This window comes from Orcinus orca, chromosome 21, assembly GCF_937001465.1.
Source record: "Orcinus orca chromosome 21, mOrcOrc1.1, whole genome shotgun sequence".
Taxonomy (NCBI): domain Eukaryota; kingdom Metazoa; phylum Chordata; class Mammalia; order Artiodactyla; family Delphinidae; genus Orcinus; species Orcinus orca.
The window spans coordinates 23,526,358-23,541,556 of NC_064579.1; the positions used below are offsets into that span (position 1 = coordinate 23,526,358).

Genomic DNA, 15,199 nt, shown 5'->3' on the forward strand with positions numbered 1-15,199 from the left:
AAAATAATGTAGTATCAAGTCCTATTTAAAGCTGAGTGAAAAGCCCACATTCTGGTTGTGGGTGAGGATATTGCAGCTTTAGGTAGGGGGTAGCTTGCCAAAATCTGTCAAAATATGAATGCACCATAACTTGAACCAGCAACCAAACTCCAACTTGCCCAAATCAGGGAACACTCTGACATCTGCAGATAAGTCATTATGCTCAGAAACAGCCACAAAAAAATTCTTTACAAATCAAGGAACATCAAGGTCTCCTTAGGATAGATGTAGTGTGAGCTATTTTAGACATTTAGGTTGATTGAATTTTTAAAAAGCAGGGAATAAAACCCACCCCATCATGTGGATAAAATGCAGTCTTAATTTTCACTGTTACCAGTTTCTGAATTCTCCATTTTATTCTAAACAATATTTTGTGGCCAAATTCACACTGATTCACGTTGTTAAGGGTGGGATGTGTTATAAATTTAGGTAGATCAAGTTTTCCATTATCAATCTTGTTTTCCATCTATTCCTGCAGATTAATAAAAAGTTTGCAGTTCCTTTAATACCTTATCCATAGAGAATTGACAGTGCATCCAGATGTGACCCCTGCTGTGCTATCTCATTTAAACTATAGTGCTCATTCCCCATTCAGGTCACTTCTGAGTGTGAAGTCCTTCCTATGATTATTCCCCAAATGGAGCCAGTTCACAAGTCATGGTAAGATAGAATCTATCCTGAGATGGAAGAGGGCTCAGGGAAGGCCATGAGTGACTGTGAGCAAATGTGTTGGTAAGATACATGAGAGAGATTAGCAGGTACTGGAGAAAAAAAAAAAAAGTGTTTTAGGAAGAGAAGGTAACAACCAACAGAGAGGATGATTCCTAAGAAGCATTCCTGACTCCTCATTTCAAACGAGCTTTCTAAGGCAAGATCTAAGTCACTCCTGGGTGTTTGAAAATATGCCTTTCAGCATACCCCCTTCCTGTGACACAACCATACAGATAAGGAGGAATTCACTTGTGGATATGACAGTCGTCTGCTGTCCACTAAAACACTGGGAATTCAGGGTCAGTAAGCTATGTGGAGCCTGCAGTTTGGTTTTCCCATCCTTCAGAAAGTCCTCCTATCCTGATGAAACCCACATATTTCTTGGCATATTTCTTGGCATATATTCTTGGAGGGACTGACCTACCCTTGAAGTTGGAGACATCGAAGACACTTCTAGTACCTGATGACCATAGGATTTCCAGGAAAGGATGGGCAAAGATTTTCATTTATCCTAATTCTAAGCTTCCCAGTGTCCCACCCATTCCTAGCTCCTTCATCCCCTATAGCATTCTTTTCATTCTCCAAGCTCAGTTCACATAGCCACGTGTCCCTTCCAAATGGGAGAGGTATTTATGTTCTATGCTTAGTTTTAAAAGTCTTGGTCCTCCCCTACCCAACTGACCAGGAACTCTGTGCATGTGTTGGACAGGCAAGCAAGTCAGTGGGAGAAGCCAGTAGAATGTAGAAACCACTAGCCTCAGAGGAATAATGTAGCCTGAACAGAATAGGGCAAGGTTTACTTTATCACTCCTACATCTAAAGATTATAGACCATATTTCATACTCTCAAACAAGAGTAATTTCTATGGTTTTAATCATAATTATCTCAAGTATTTAACATCTCTTTTCTAGAACATTACATTAAACTATCAGAAAATATACAATTAAGAACAAACTACCATCACTGGAAATCAAGAAGGAAAGTCAGCTATGTAAACACCTCTATGCAGTGTATTCATCCTGAACAGATGGGCGTTGTTGGAACAAAATTCAGGTACAATTCAGTCAGTCTTTGAACATTTACAAAGAAAGGATAAAGGGCGCTTACAGACTTAGTGGGAAACTTTAGTTTACAGACCACTAAGTTAAAAGATCGCATAAGGGAATTGATGAAAATTATTATTAGACAAATTGGTTAAACAAGATTTTGACTGTTAATACAAAAAAAGTTTTGTCGATACGCTTACCAAGTGCATATTGAAATAGAATAATATTTAGTAAGCTCAAAAGAATATTTTCAGCATACAATAAAGAGTGGAAAATGATTGACATAATCTGAAAGTGACACAATAAATTTAAGAGAAATAATTTTTAAAACACTGTAATGAATTTGAGATCTATCATTCTTTTACTCTCTTCCTATTCTGTCTTACTCCATCTCTCTGCTGATAACCCTTTTTGTCTGTTTTCATTTAACACACTGCCTCTGGCCCAGGTCACCGTCTGACTCTTCTCGTATCTAGAAAGTCCATCGGACCAACCTGTTCCTCCATCTTCTATGTTACCCTCTCATTTTCTCCCTCCCTGACTCACTGTCTCCCTGGTTCTCCCTTTGTCTCTCTTCCCCCTTCCCCCTCCCCTGCCCTTCACCTCCACATTCACAAGGATGGAATAAAGATGCCACCTGTGCAGGAAGAGTTCACATCAGGAATGTAAACATACCCTGGCAGGCACTGCCAGTGAGATGGGATCTGGGACAGAGGACACGGGTGTCACAGGACAGGACCAGTCACCTTTCCTAGCCAGGGCTCAGGAGTGCCAACTAAAAATTGGCACATGTCATCTGCCTCTATAAGGACTAAGTCACAGACCTCTACAGCTGCTGACCTTCAACACCCCCTGAAAGGAGATCAGGATGGAGATGAGGAAGAAGGCACTCTGTGTTCTGGGGAAAACTGGCAGAACAGGTCTTCAGATAGCTGTTCCGCTCCTCGTGATGAGCAGCGAGCCGCTGCCAGAAGGTGTGCTTGACTGCACATACCGCCTTCACTGCAATCCTTTATAACACTGACCTTCCCCTACTTCTCTGGAGCGGTTTCTCAGAGCTATCTGAAGTGCTGTCTCCCGGGCTATTGTCCTAATTTTGCCCCAAATAACACAGCTCACAACTCTCACCTTGTGCATTTTTTTTCAGTCGACAGGGGCTACCCAGAGGCAGTGACCACAAAGGGGAGACCTGTGGAGGTACAGGGCCCAGCTCCATGAAGACAAGGAGGATGAGGTTAGTCCTCTCCCAAGGACTGAGGTCTGCAGAATCCCAGGGCCAGGGAGGGCGTGGCATCCTGGGGCTGCGTTGAGGGCCAGGATGGGTGATGGGAGGCGAAGGGTGAGAGTCCACGTCCTGAGTGGGGACCTGTCACAGCACGAGGCAGGAGACGGTAAAGAGACCAAATGCGGAAAGGTTGGCAGGGACCTTTGAGTGCTTTTAAGCAGGAAAGGAAATGACCCAAACTCTGCTGCCTGGCCTCCGTGCGTTTCAGGATGAGGCATTCTCCCTGAGGGCGGGACAAGGGGGTGCAGTGCCTGTGACAACTGCAGGGACCCACAGACCCAGGGGTTAGACACTTCAGACACGCCTCTTGTCATAGGAGTCAAGCAGTATACTTCTGCCTCTACAAATTGTCCATTCCCCCAACCCGCCTGCCATGTCAAAGCTCCTGTGTTCATGTTTACATGCAGTGGGTGTCTGAGTGACGACAGTGTCTCCCCACCACATCTCTGAGACTCTATTTCCTTATGTGGGAATAAAGTCCAATGAAAGCTGAAGGGTAAAAGGAAGTGACAGTGCTTTGAAGTATAATTTAATTGGTTTTCTTTACTGTTACTAGAATTAAATTTTTTTTCCAGGTATTCCTTTGCAAAGCCCCCTCATTAAAGAACTACTCCTTTGTAGGGAGAGATTCAGCCATACCTAACACATCTTGGTGAGAGTCAGTCGGATGGCCTGAAAAAGATACGGCCTCTCTAAAACATAATTCAGTGCACATAAGGGAACCTATTTCCACATTCCTGGGGTGGCGGGGGAACTTTCCTCCTCAAGGTACCCCTGGTCCTAGTACATGTGACCATCAAGTGACCTGAGGGTACTCACATGTTAGGGACCCTCAGCTTGAGATGTTTGCTGTGAGTTAAAGTACAGAACCCTGGTGAAATGAAGCAGTTCATATGTTTGGTTTAGACAGATACAATAAGGGAGATTCCAATTCCCCTTCATGGGGACATGAGCACATTAGGGGAGTTAGTGAATAGGGTGTTTCCCAGTGTTGAAAATGTTTGCAAGGCTTTTGTCCTACTGAGATTCTGCTGAGATCATCAGGATGCTTATGCAGCAACTCTTGTCTCATTTTTTTCATGATGAATTGTATGTTTATTTTAATATTCTAACGATGCCATGTTGGAAGTGAAGAAAACACAGCCATCCAGGAGTGGAAAGTGGGGAATGAAGAACATAAACACAATGAGTGTTGGCTGATAACCTTCACATCCAGCCTCAGATACACACTTTAGAGGTCCCAGAGCTCCCATCATAGGGAATCCCAAGTCATTTCCAAAGACAGACCTTCATGAACAGGGCAACACAGAAATACCCACATACCCCATATTGCTGTGGTTCTCCACCACCACATCTGTCCAGGGGTCTCTGAGAAAGGATCAGAATGTCTAGTTCTTTGTGAGGGAAGTTCACAGTCAATATTTGAAGTTGGCTCCTTCATACTCAATCAGGAGCCCTTTCCTTCTACTATTCGTAGAGGAAGAATGAGTTTTCCAGATGAAGGAAAGAATGGTGGATGGCTTTTGAGTCATCTTAAGTGTCATAATTCCAAAAAGCATGTACTGGGTTCTGAGTCTTTCCTGTTGTGGATGTTAGGCCACTGTTTCTCATAAGATGCCTTCCTGTCAGAATGAGTACTGAGGACTAAGGGCAGCTGGGGGTGTGGGGATCAACAGGCCCTGAGAGCCGAGTCTTTAGTAACCTCACCTTTACTCAAGGTCCCTGCAGCGCCCACTCCTGTGCACAGGGTACCAACTTGCCTCCACAGAACCAGACACTACCCCAGAGACAGGCTCCCCACAGCACCTGTCTGACTGCGGTTCCTGCTCAACAGGCTGCACACGTGGGGAGGATCTCCAATTAGCACTCTCCCCTCACAGGTTCAGTATCTGCAGCAGCAACCTGGTTCTTTCCCTGACTCTAGACTCTAGACCCCTGGACCAGTGACAAGGTCTCAGAACACAGCAGAATTTGTAGCACAGTATCATTCTTCCACCAACTCTGAAATTTCCCCTAGATGTCCTTGCTTGCCTTCCACCCCCCATTTCCACTTCTTCCTTCCTTGCATGCAATGAATATTACTAACTGCCAGGATGTTGAGGATTAAATTACATAATGTATCGAGGTCCCCAGCACAGTGCCTTGTACACATTGGAGCCTAACAAACCTGAGAGCACACAGGAGATGCTCAGTAAAGCTTGTTTTAGTGAATTGATGCATGTTGTTTCTCAAATACTGTCTTGCTCAGACACTGCTGATTTCTCTGTTCTCTCAATTTGATAAGGTCAACAAATAATATAATTTGGGGGAGGGGGAGGTAATGGGTGATATTGCTGGAACCAAATCTGTTTGTGCTTAGAAATGATGTTGTGACCCAGCATTTCCATTTTTAAGTTAAAAATAAAATTTTGGGGGTTTCCCTGGTGACGCAGTGGTTAAGAATCCGCCTGCCAATGCAGGGGACACGGGTTCGAGCCCAGGTCCGGGAAGATCCCACATGCCGCAGAGCAACCAAGCCCATGTGCCAGAACTACTGAGCCTGCGCTCTAGAGCCCACCAGCCACAACTGCTGAGCCTACATGCCACAACTACTTAAGCCCGCACACCTAGAGCCCATGCTCCGCAACAAGAGAAGCCACTGCAATGAGAAGTGGGCACCGCAACAAAGAGTAGCCCCCGCTCGCCACAACTAGAGAAAGCCCTCATGCAGCAACGAAGACCCAACGCAGCCAAAAATAAATTTATAAAATAAAATAAAATTTCATCGGTCCCTCCCAAACTTCCTGAATCATAATTTCCTAATGTTGAACCCCTGATCTCCAAGAGATTTGCATGTATATTACAGCTTAAAAATCAATATTGACTTAAATAATTCTCAACACTGCTTTCCCATTGGGAAACCTTAGGTAATTGTAAGAAATACCATCACTCCAGAAATTATTTCAGTTGTTCTGAGGATGAGCCTAGCATCAATACTATTTTAACAAAACCTTCATGACCCCTTTATTTGCAGATCAAAGAACATTTATTAACCCTCAGGTGATTCAAATATCAGGTTGCTATCTATATTAGATCTTAAAATTCTTTGACTCTTGTGGTCATCAGAGGATTCCAGAAAGGAGAAGTTTTTCTGTGCTTCTCTAGACTTTCAATTGCCAGAAATTAAGACCCACGACACTCTGTTTCTGTTGTCGTTGTTTCAAAATTCATGACACAGTGATGAGGCAGGAGTACCGCTATCGCCACTGCTGGAAATGAAGATGCAAAAAGGTTGTCTTAGGCTGCTCTGAGCCCCTGACTCTAAGCTAAATCCCCAAGGATGTCCCGGAACAGGTGGTACTAGAATGGAAAGCAGGAAGACAGCAACACACCAGCAGGAACAAACGTAAAATTTTCTCAACACACCAGCAGGAACAAACGTAAAATTTTCTAAGTCCTCCAGGAAGCCCTGCAAGGTTCGTGTAGGCATGTGTTACCCTCTGCTGGCCTGGGCACATTGAAAATGGGATCTACCAACAGCCCCTCTGAGATATGAAAACCAAGATGTCAGACCTCAAAGGAGCTGATCAGAGCAGAAGGTAGAAGGGCACCCAGATGGCAAGGGCTGAGACTGTGCTGGACATATAAGGTATGTTGTAGGTGAGGCTTCTCCTTGCTGGGTACGGATCTGGTTCCTGTCTTTGTAGAGGTTGGCGTAACTCCAGTGTCCAGGGATGGGCAAACCCTGGACCAAGGCCTCTTTTCCTCTCTCTGGTAGTTCTCTTCTCCTAAGTGTCTCACAAGTTCCCAGGTTCTCCCATGCTCTCCTCAGGTTGGTTTTCTTTTCCCTCCTGATGTTCGTCTTTGCCTTGCAGAGCAAGTTTCCTAGCACAAACCTAGAACTAAGACTTCAAACTACCCAATGGGCCCAATGTCATTATCTTGTTATTCAGTTAGAGATGTCTGTATTCTTTTATCTCCTTAGGTGTATTATTATTATACTTCCTCATATTAATGTCATAAGGATAATAATCACTATAGTTATTTATTATTAAGTTTCTTATTATGGATTTTCGTGTGTGGTTATAGCTACACAGCATTGACTAGTGATTCTCTACTTAAGAAAGATGTCTGATTTTCAGAAGATGATTGCCAAGGGTTCTCAAACAGACACACATTCACAGTCTCCCATGCTCCTTGCCATACCACTTAGTATCTTTTCAATAAGCAAAACCCTTATTTTTCAATTCCAGCTCCAGAAGCAGGGACAAACCTGTGAGTAGGTGAGTTCCAGATGAGGATTCCATTGATCTTAGTGAGGCCCTGCTCACTTTACAACAGCTCTTCAGGGACCAGGAATCTCTTTTTCCATCTGAAGAGACCCAGGGAAGTAGTCCTTGACCTGCTAGAGAAACCACAAAGATTTGTAAGTCAACTCAGGGATGCAGAAACCATTTTTATCTTCCTGAAAATGTTGTAGAAGGTATCTCAACCTGACAGAGCATTGTCAGAATTTTCTGTCACTTCAGGAGGTCCAAAGTACCATTGCTGAAAACTGAAGAGCACAGAGGATGAGCCACACCTGCCAGAGCCTCTGCAAATATTCTAAGTCCTCTTGGGTGCCCAGAAAAGCCAGGGGCTGAAATGGAAGGCAGGGAGAGTGAAACACACCAGAACAATCAATTGAAGAACTTTATAAGTTCTATGTGGCTACAAGGAACCTCTAGTGCCTGCTCGTGTCACACCTTGCCAGCTGGGAGCTCCAATAGTAACATCCTCCAAGAGCCCCAGAATGATATATATGAACACAGATGTCTGGACCTCAAGGGGCCTGGGTTGATCAGATGGCAGAAAGAAAGCTAGGCACTGAGAACTGAGATAGCACTGGGAGCTTAATGTATGTTACTGGTGGGGTTACTGTATCCTGGATGTAAATCTGGGGTCAAGTTTTATCAGCCCATTGACCTGAATCCTGATATCTGGTGGGAATACTTTTCTTTAAAGTATTTATTTATTTATATATTTGGCTGTGCTGGGTCTTAGTTGCGGCACGTGGGATCCTTGTTGCGACATGCAGGATCTTTTAGTTGCAGCATGCAGGATCTTTAGTTGCGGCATGCAGACACTTAGTTGCGGCATGTGGGATCTAGTTCCCTGACCAGGGATCGAACCCGGGCCCCCTGCATTGGGAGTGTGGAGTTTTAGCCCATGGACCACCAGGGAAGTCCCTCTGGTGGGAATCCTGTGACTGGTAGGCTCCAGACCTGCGTCCTCCACCTCTGCTGGGGAGATCCCTCTTCCCAGGGTTGGTACAGGAGATCCCTCATTGGCCCATATTCCCCTCCTTTGGTTTTTACTTCCCTCCTGTTCTCATCCATGACTTTCAAAACACATTTTATTGTGCAGACCTAGGGTTCCAACTCCAAAATATTCCATGATGTCCAATAACAGTATCTGGTCACTTAGGTAGGAGAGTCTGTATTCTAGTCTACAATCTCCCTAGGTTTCTAATTATTATCATTTTTATAGTTACTACTTTTATTATAATTAGGATAATCATCATCAATGTTGTTAATCATTATGATTTTTATTATTATGTTTTTTTATTATGCATTATTTTTGTGGTGGTAGTTATACAGCACTGAGCAGAGTTTCTCTTTTCACCTAGGTGTCAGGTTGACTGAAGATAAGGGAAGGTCCCTCAACATACCTACATACCTACACATTCACAGTTCTCCCAGGTTCCTGCAGTAGCCTTTTTTTTTTTTTAAGTGAAACACCTTCATCAGTTTGTTTTTAATAGTATTTTTAAATTAATTATTTTTGGTTGCATTGGGTCTTCATTGCTGTGCATGGGCTCTCTCTAGTTGCGCTGAGTGGGGGCTACTCTTCGTCACGGTACACGGGCCTCTCACTGCGGTGGCTTCTCTTGTTGCAGAGCAGGGGCTCCAGGTGCACGGGCTTCCGTAGTTGTGGCACGCAGGCTCAGTAGTTGTGGCTCACGGGCTCCAAAGCACAGGCTCAGCGCACGGGCTTAGTTGTTCCACGGCATGTGGGATCTTCCTGGACCAGGGATTGAACACATGTCCCCTGCATTGGCAGGCGGACTCCCAACCACTGTGCAGGCAGAGAAGTCCCCCTGCAGTAGCCCTTGAGGCCTGTTTGTCAGATGAGCCTTTTGAAATATTAGAAGTCTCCTTCCAGAGGCAAACCCCGCCTGGACATCTGGAAAATTTTACAAGTCTTATTGAGGGCCCCCAAACTGTTTTGCTGGCCTTAAGGACCCAGAAGGCTGTCTTAGACTAGCCAGAGCCTTCACATAATTTTCTAAGACAATTCAAAGGCACAGGAGGTGCTGTTACCTTCCTGGAAAAGCTGCAGAGAGCATCCTTGCCCACATGAGCCTCCTCAGAATTCTAAAAGTCAGCACAGAGGCTGGAAATCTGGCTTTAAAAACAACTGAGGCTCAAGGAAGGCATCCTAGGCCCCCCTGAACCTCTGGGAATGTTCTATATCCCCTTCAGTGTCCAAGAAAGGCTGGTGCTGGACTGGATGGCAAGGAGGGGACAAGCTGTCATGTGATCTACCATCAAATTTTCTAAATTACTCAGTGAACTCAGTAACAGCTCAGGCTGCTACTGTCGCCCCTGCTGGTTGAGGAGCACTGGCTGAGACATGTGAACTGAAATTTCTGGACCTGAAGAAGCTAGGTAAAGAACAAGAAAGGCAACCAGGCCATCATGAGGACTTAAAGTGCCTAGTAGAGGGGGCCTTTGAGCAGCAGGTGGATCTGGGCCCTGCCTTCTTTGCAGGGCCATCAGAAAATTGGCTCAACCCCTGAAATTCCATGAGGTTCCTGTGGCTGGTTGGTTCTAAAACAGGGTCTCTCTATGTCTGCCCTATAGGGATCTCTTCCTGGGGTTGGCACGGGAGTTCCCAAGATTGCCCATGTCCTGAATATTATTACAATAATTCCTTATCATTATTGTTGTTGTTGTTATAAAACATTGAATAAAGTTTCTTGATCCGTGAAGAACTGTCTCATTTCCTGAAGATGACAGAGGGTTCCCAAAGCACACACCACTGCTCTCTGGCTCCCAGGTTAGCTCCACAGTCACTTCCCCCAGGGAACTTCCAGAAACTTTCCAAATACACTGCCAGATGCCTGGACTGGCCTTCTTTTTTTTTTTTCCTCAGGAGAAACTCAGGGAGGGCATCTTGCCTGTCTGAGGCCCTGGAAAATATTCTAAGTCACCGTAGGTCCAGCTTTGAAGTGGTTGCCTATTTGAAGTGGATGCCTCAACCATCAAAGCTTAATTCAGGCACTTGTATTACAAAAAAGAAAAACCAACTGTCACAATATACATTACAGACATTTAAATGAACAAAAATAAGAGTTGTCTCGAATGACAGATTGTTTTCCAGATGAATATTTATGCCCTATCTTGCTTTTACTTATTTCAAAACCAGCATTTCAGAATAATGACTACATATAAATAACAGTGCATTTCATGTTTTAAATAAGAAAAATTAATATTGTTACTATGACTTAGTTGGATTATACAAGAAATCAACATGACTAGCTAGTCTAAAACATCATTCTTGAAATAAGCAATATTTACAATAAACAAAAAATACACCATTGGCAAACCATTAATTTAATTTAATTTAAACCTCAATTAACGGATATCTACATTAAATTTGATAGTTTCCTTACATTATTTCTCCTGTTTGACAGAAACTATTAGCTCAATGAAAGTGGGTTCTGCTGCCCCCCAGTGATCTCTTTCTGTCATAGAACCTCCAGATGTAGCATGGGCCTACTTACACCTTGGTTTTGATGTAGCATAAGTGATTTAGGACTTCCGGGTACAGAGTTGTAAGGGACTAATTTTGTGTTACTTTAAGTCACCGAGTCTGTGGTCATTTTAGAGTAACAGTAGGACATTATCCATGGAAGAATATCAATACAATCAACATTTAGATGGAATACAGTATGACCATGAGCAAGGCGCCTTGCTTTAAAACGGGTTAGGGAGCTACAAGCAGAATTGGGAAGAGCATAAACAAATAAATCAAATCACATACATTGCTCTCTTTATGTTTATTTGTTTCTGATTGTTACAGATTATGATTTTGATAAGAATAAATAAAGTAGTCCTTTAATAACTTGGTTCTATTTTAAAAAGTGTATTGGTGCAGACATCTTCTATCAGAATTACTGTATGTTATATTGTGTACAAGTTCACAGAAAATGAATTTGTCAAAACTCAGTTTACCAAATATAGCAAATTTCCCACTCACCAACCTCACTGATTTACCAAAACGTAATTTGTGTCAAACATAAATACATTTTAAGGAGATTTCTATTTGGAAGGGATGATTTTTTAACACAATTTAAGGTCAGCTAGGTATTTCATTTGACCAGTTACCACTGGATTTAATAGATCCAGTAAAATGAATTTGTTGAGTTTCAGTGTGGTTTAGTCTTCTAATGAGTTAACATTCATTTAGAGATGTATACATTAAGATGTTGTGTACATGTATACATACATTCACAATATTATTCAGCCTTTCAAAAGAAGGAAATATTGCCATTTCAACAATGTGGATGAACATAGCTGATGTTATGCTGAATGAAATAAGCCAGACACAGAAAGACAAATACTGCATAATATCACTTACATGTGGAATTTAAGAAAGTGGAACTTACAAAGACACAGAGTAAAATGATGGTTTTCGTGGGCTTGAGGTGGAGGAAATGTGGGACTTTTTTAGTTGTAAGATGAATAACTTTTGGAGGTCTAATGTAGAGCATAGTGATTATAGTTTAAAATACTGTATACATGAAATTTGCTAAATGAGTAGATCTCAACACACACAAAACAGTAAATCTGTGAGGTGATGGATAGGTTAATTAGCTTGATTGAGGGAATCATTTCACAATGTGTATGTATATCAGAACATCACATTGTACACTTTTAGTATATACAGTGTTTGTCAATCACACCTCAATAAAGGTGGAACAAATAGTTTGAAAAAAGGAAAAAAGGAAATAGAGAACAGTATGGATCCTCTTGCTGCAGATTCTGTGCTGTAGTAATAATAACAATGAAAAACCTCAAAAACAGTGAAACCTCTGGGAAAGAACAGGAAGTTTTCTTCTGAGACCTTTAGAAGACGTGCAGAAGTAAAGGACTTGGTCAGTTTTTAAAAGTTGTATCTACATGATTTACCTAAGCAGGGGGATATATTTTGTTACTGGGAATGCTTGATTGGATTTATCTTGACAGACACTCAAGTTATTTAGGGTGTGTCCTTTGGGTTACATGGTGAGAGAGGTTAGATGGTTGATGGGATTATAGTTTATGAGGTTATATGATTGATGAGGTTATCAACTGCATAAAAAGAGAACTCACATCAGAGCAGTGTTTTGTGTAGAGAAGTTCTGAGCTCTGGAGTGTGGTGACAGCAACCTCAGGAAAGACCTGGCTTCATTGGATTTTCCATCCATTTGATTTCTGGTAAATAATGAAGATAATTTTCACAAGAAGCGACAAATGTCATTTATTTTAAAAATGAATTTTAATTGAAAAATGATCACATAATCTGTCTACAAGAATTTGGGGTAGGCCCCTTGAGGGTTGGTTCGGTTGTTATGGACATGGAAGTTTTCTAGATTAATCATTTCTACGTCGTGGTCACAGGGAATTGTACCTAACCTTAGAATTCAGGTAATATTTTTTTGCAGTTATACCAGTGGAGAGCACAGTAAATAAATAAACAAGTTGCCTAAATGAATAGTAGAATTATATTTAACACAAAGGGGAGGGAAAGAGGAAGGCTAACTGTGGTTGAGAGTTAGAAAAGGGATCCTTGGGGAGTTAACATTTAAACCAAGACCAAAAGAAACCGTGTATGGTGTGAGGGTGTATGTGTGGATGAAGAATGCTAATAGGTCTCCGTGTAGGGATGAGAGCAATACCTAATTGTATTTGTGTGGTTCTCTGAGGGCATGTAAAAGATCAACCCCTTGGGCTTCCCTGGTGGTGCAGTGGTTGAGAGTCCGCCTGCCGATGCAGGGGACACGGGTTCGTGCCCTGGTCCGGGAAAATCCCACATGCCGCGGAGCGGCTGGGCCCGTGAGCCATGGCCGCTGAGCCTGCGCGTCCGGAGCCTGTGCTCCGCAACGGGAGAGGCCACAACAGTGAGAGGCCCGCGTAAAAAAAAAAAGATAAACCCCTAAATGTCTGGTAGAACCATTAATTAACAATGCCAAATAGAGGAGTCTGATTTACATCTTCGTTTCGGTAGGGGAGGTAATGTCCTAAGACATATTTAATTTTAGTAGCACATGACTATGCAATTAGAGTTGGTAGGTCAGGATTCCATAATCCCTGGATCAGTGTCTTGATCAGCAGAGATAGTAAAAGTTCAGACAGACATGAGAATCCCTGGTCTTTCTACTGAATTGAGTAAATGTGGATTAAACAGGCAGGTATAGCGAGGAAGGTGGGGCTGAATACAAAGTGGATAGGTGGACGGCAGGTTCCCAGGTGGTAGAACCTAGGTAGGGAGTGATTCTGTGAGATGAGCTGAAAGGGGAGAGGCTGGGATTCCAGGGTGGGGCCTCTGAGTCCTTCCCTGAGAGGTGATGATTCCTGGTGAAACCTAGGTATGGCATGTACCCCTCACGACAATCCTGCTGAGAAATTTGAGTTTGGAAACAGACCAAAATTGTAAGGCCAGATGACCCATTTCCAAGCCGTGCAATTTTGTCACGTTACTAAAGCTCTGTAAACCCCTGTTCACAACACTGGTTCCCTCAGTAAAGGATTCAAAATCAGCAGGGTTATCGTGAGGCTCAATGAAGCCTCTCTATGGAACTCTGCAAGCAGGGATCTCATTTAATAAAACTTTTCTTTTTCTTTTTCTCTAGACCTAGGAACAAGGAGGTGTGTTGAAACTCCTGCAGAGAGGACCATGAGAAGGGTGCACAGATCTCACACCCAGGCCTGAAAGATGGGGAACTGCCTCAAATCCAGCATCTTGGATGACAGCTCTGTTCCTGAGTCTCCATCCCGCTGGGTGGGCCCAGGCGGGAGGAGACGCTGGGATCAGGAACCACATCCGGAACAAGTTCCAAATCCCATCCATCTTCCAACACCCAGCTCGCTTCACCAAGCAGCACAGCTGATGGAAGAGGAACAAGTGAGGTTAGCTCAAAGAATCAGCTTTAAAGAGCACCTGCCTCAAGGAGTGTACAGAACAGATGGATTTGAAGAAAAGATCCAGGAGGAGTGTGTGATTTGTTGGTTGGAGTTTGTGCGTGGGGACTCCATCAGATTTCTGCCCTGCGCACACTTCTATCACCTGAACTGCATCAATGAGTGGTTGACCAGGTCCTTCACCTGCCCCTACTGTCGCAGGCCCATGGATGTCACACAGCCTTCATCCCAGGACATTAATTGAGCCAGGATCCCTTGTTTGATTTCAAGTGTCCCATCATTTTTAGTGATTTTGATATTTTGTCATCGTGTCTAAGTAGCCAGGGATTAGGAATTAAAATCATGCACAAAGATTTCCTAAAAATTCCTGTCATGTTGCAGATGATGGCAAACAATTTATAATGTTTTAGAAACTTAGGGAGATAATAGCATGTAAAGCCTTGACCAAGTGTTCAGAAGTGTAATTATATCTTAGCATTTTTCCAGTACATGGGATGTGTACCATGTTGCAGCAGCTATACATGTTGTATTGTGTCTGTTGAAGATTAGGGAAAAGAAAGTGGTTACTTTTCCTAAGTGATATAACTTTCTTCTCCCCAATCCAAACTGGCATTTGGACCAAGGTTTTATGAAAAACTACAATTTATACAACTGAACTAAAATGAAATCCAATTATATATGAGTGAATAAATGAAGAATCTTATTTTCAAATAACCCTCCTAAATGGTCTTATCTTTTTTTTCTCCATCATTTTGAGACATTTAACTTTTTGTCTTGTAAGTCCAACCAAGGGGAACAGTGTCCCAGGGAAGAACAGTCGTGAGTAGGTTTATTAGCTGTGTAATTACGGTGCGTTCATGTAATTTAGCTGTGTTTGTGTAAAGGGATAATAAAATAGTTTTCCATCTAAA

The 15,199-nt window shown here is 42.8% G+C and overlaps 1 long non-coding RNA gene across 1 annotated transcript; it reads left to right on the top strand.

Moving 5' to 3' along the window:
* Positions 1-712: 712 nt before the first annotated feature.
* On the top strand, positions 713-15,131 carry LOC117197407 (uncharacterized). The gene is made up of 3 exons (XR_007474677.1): positions 713-1,803; positions 2,951-7,486; positions 14,000-15,131. It is a non-coding gene; the product is annotated as an uncharacterized LOC117197407 (long non-coding RNA).
* Positions 15,132-15,199: the final 68 nt, after the last annotated feature.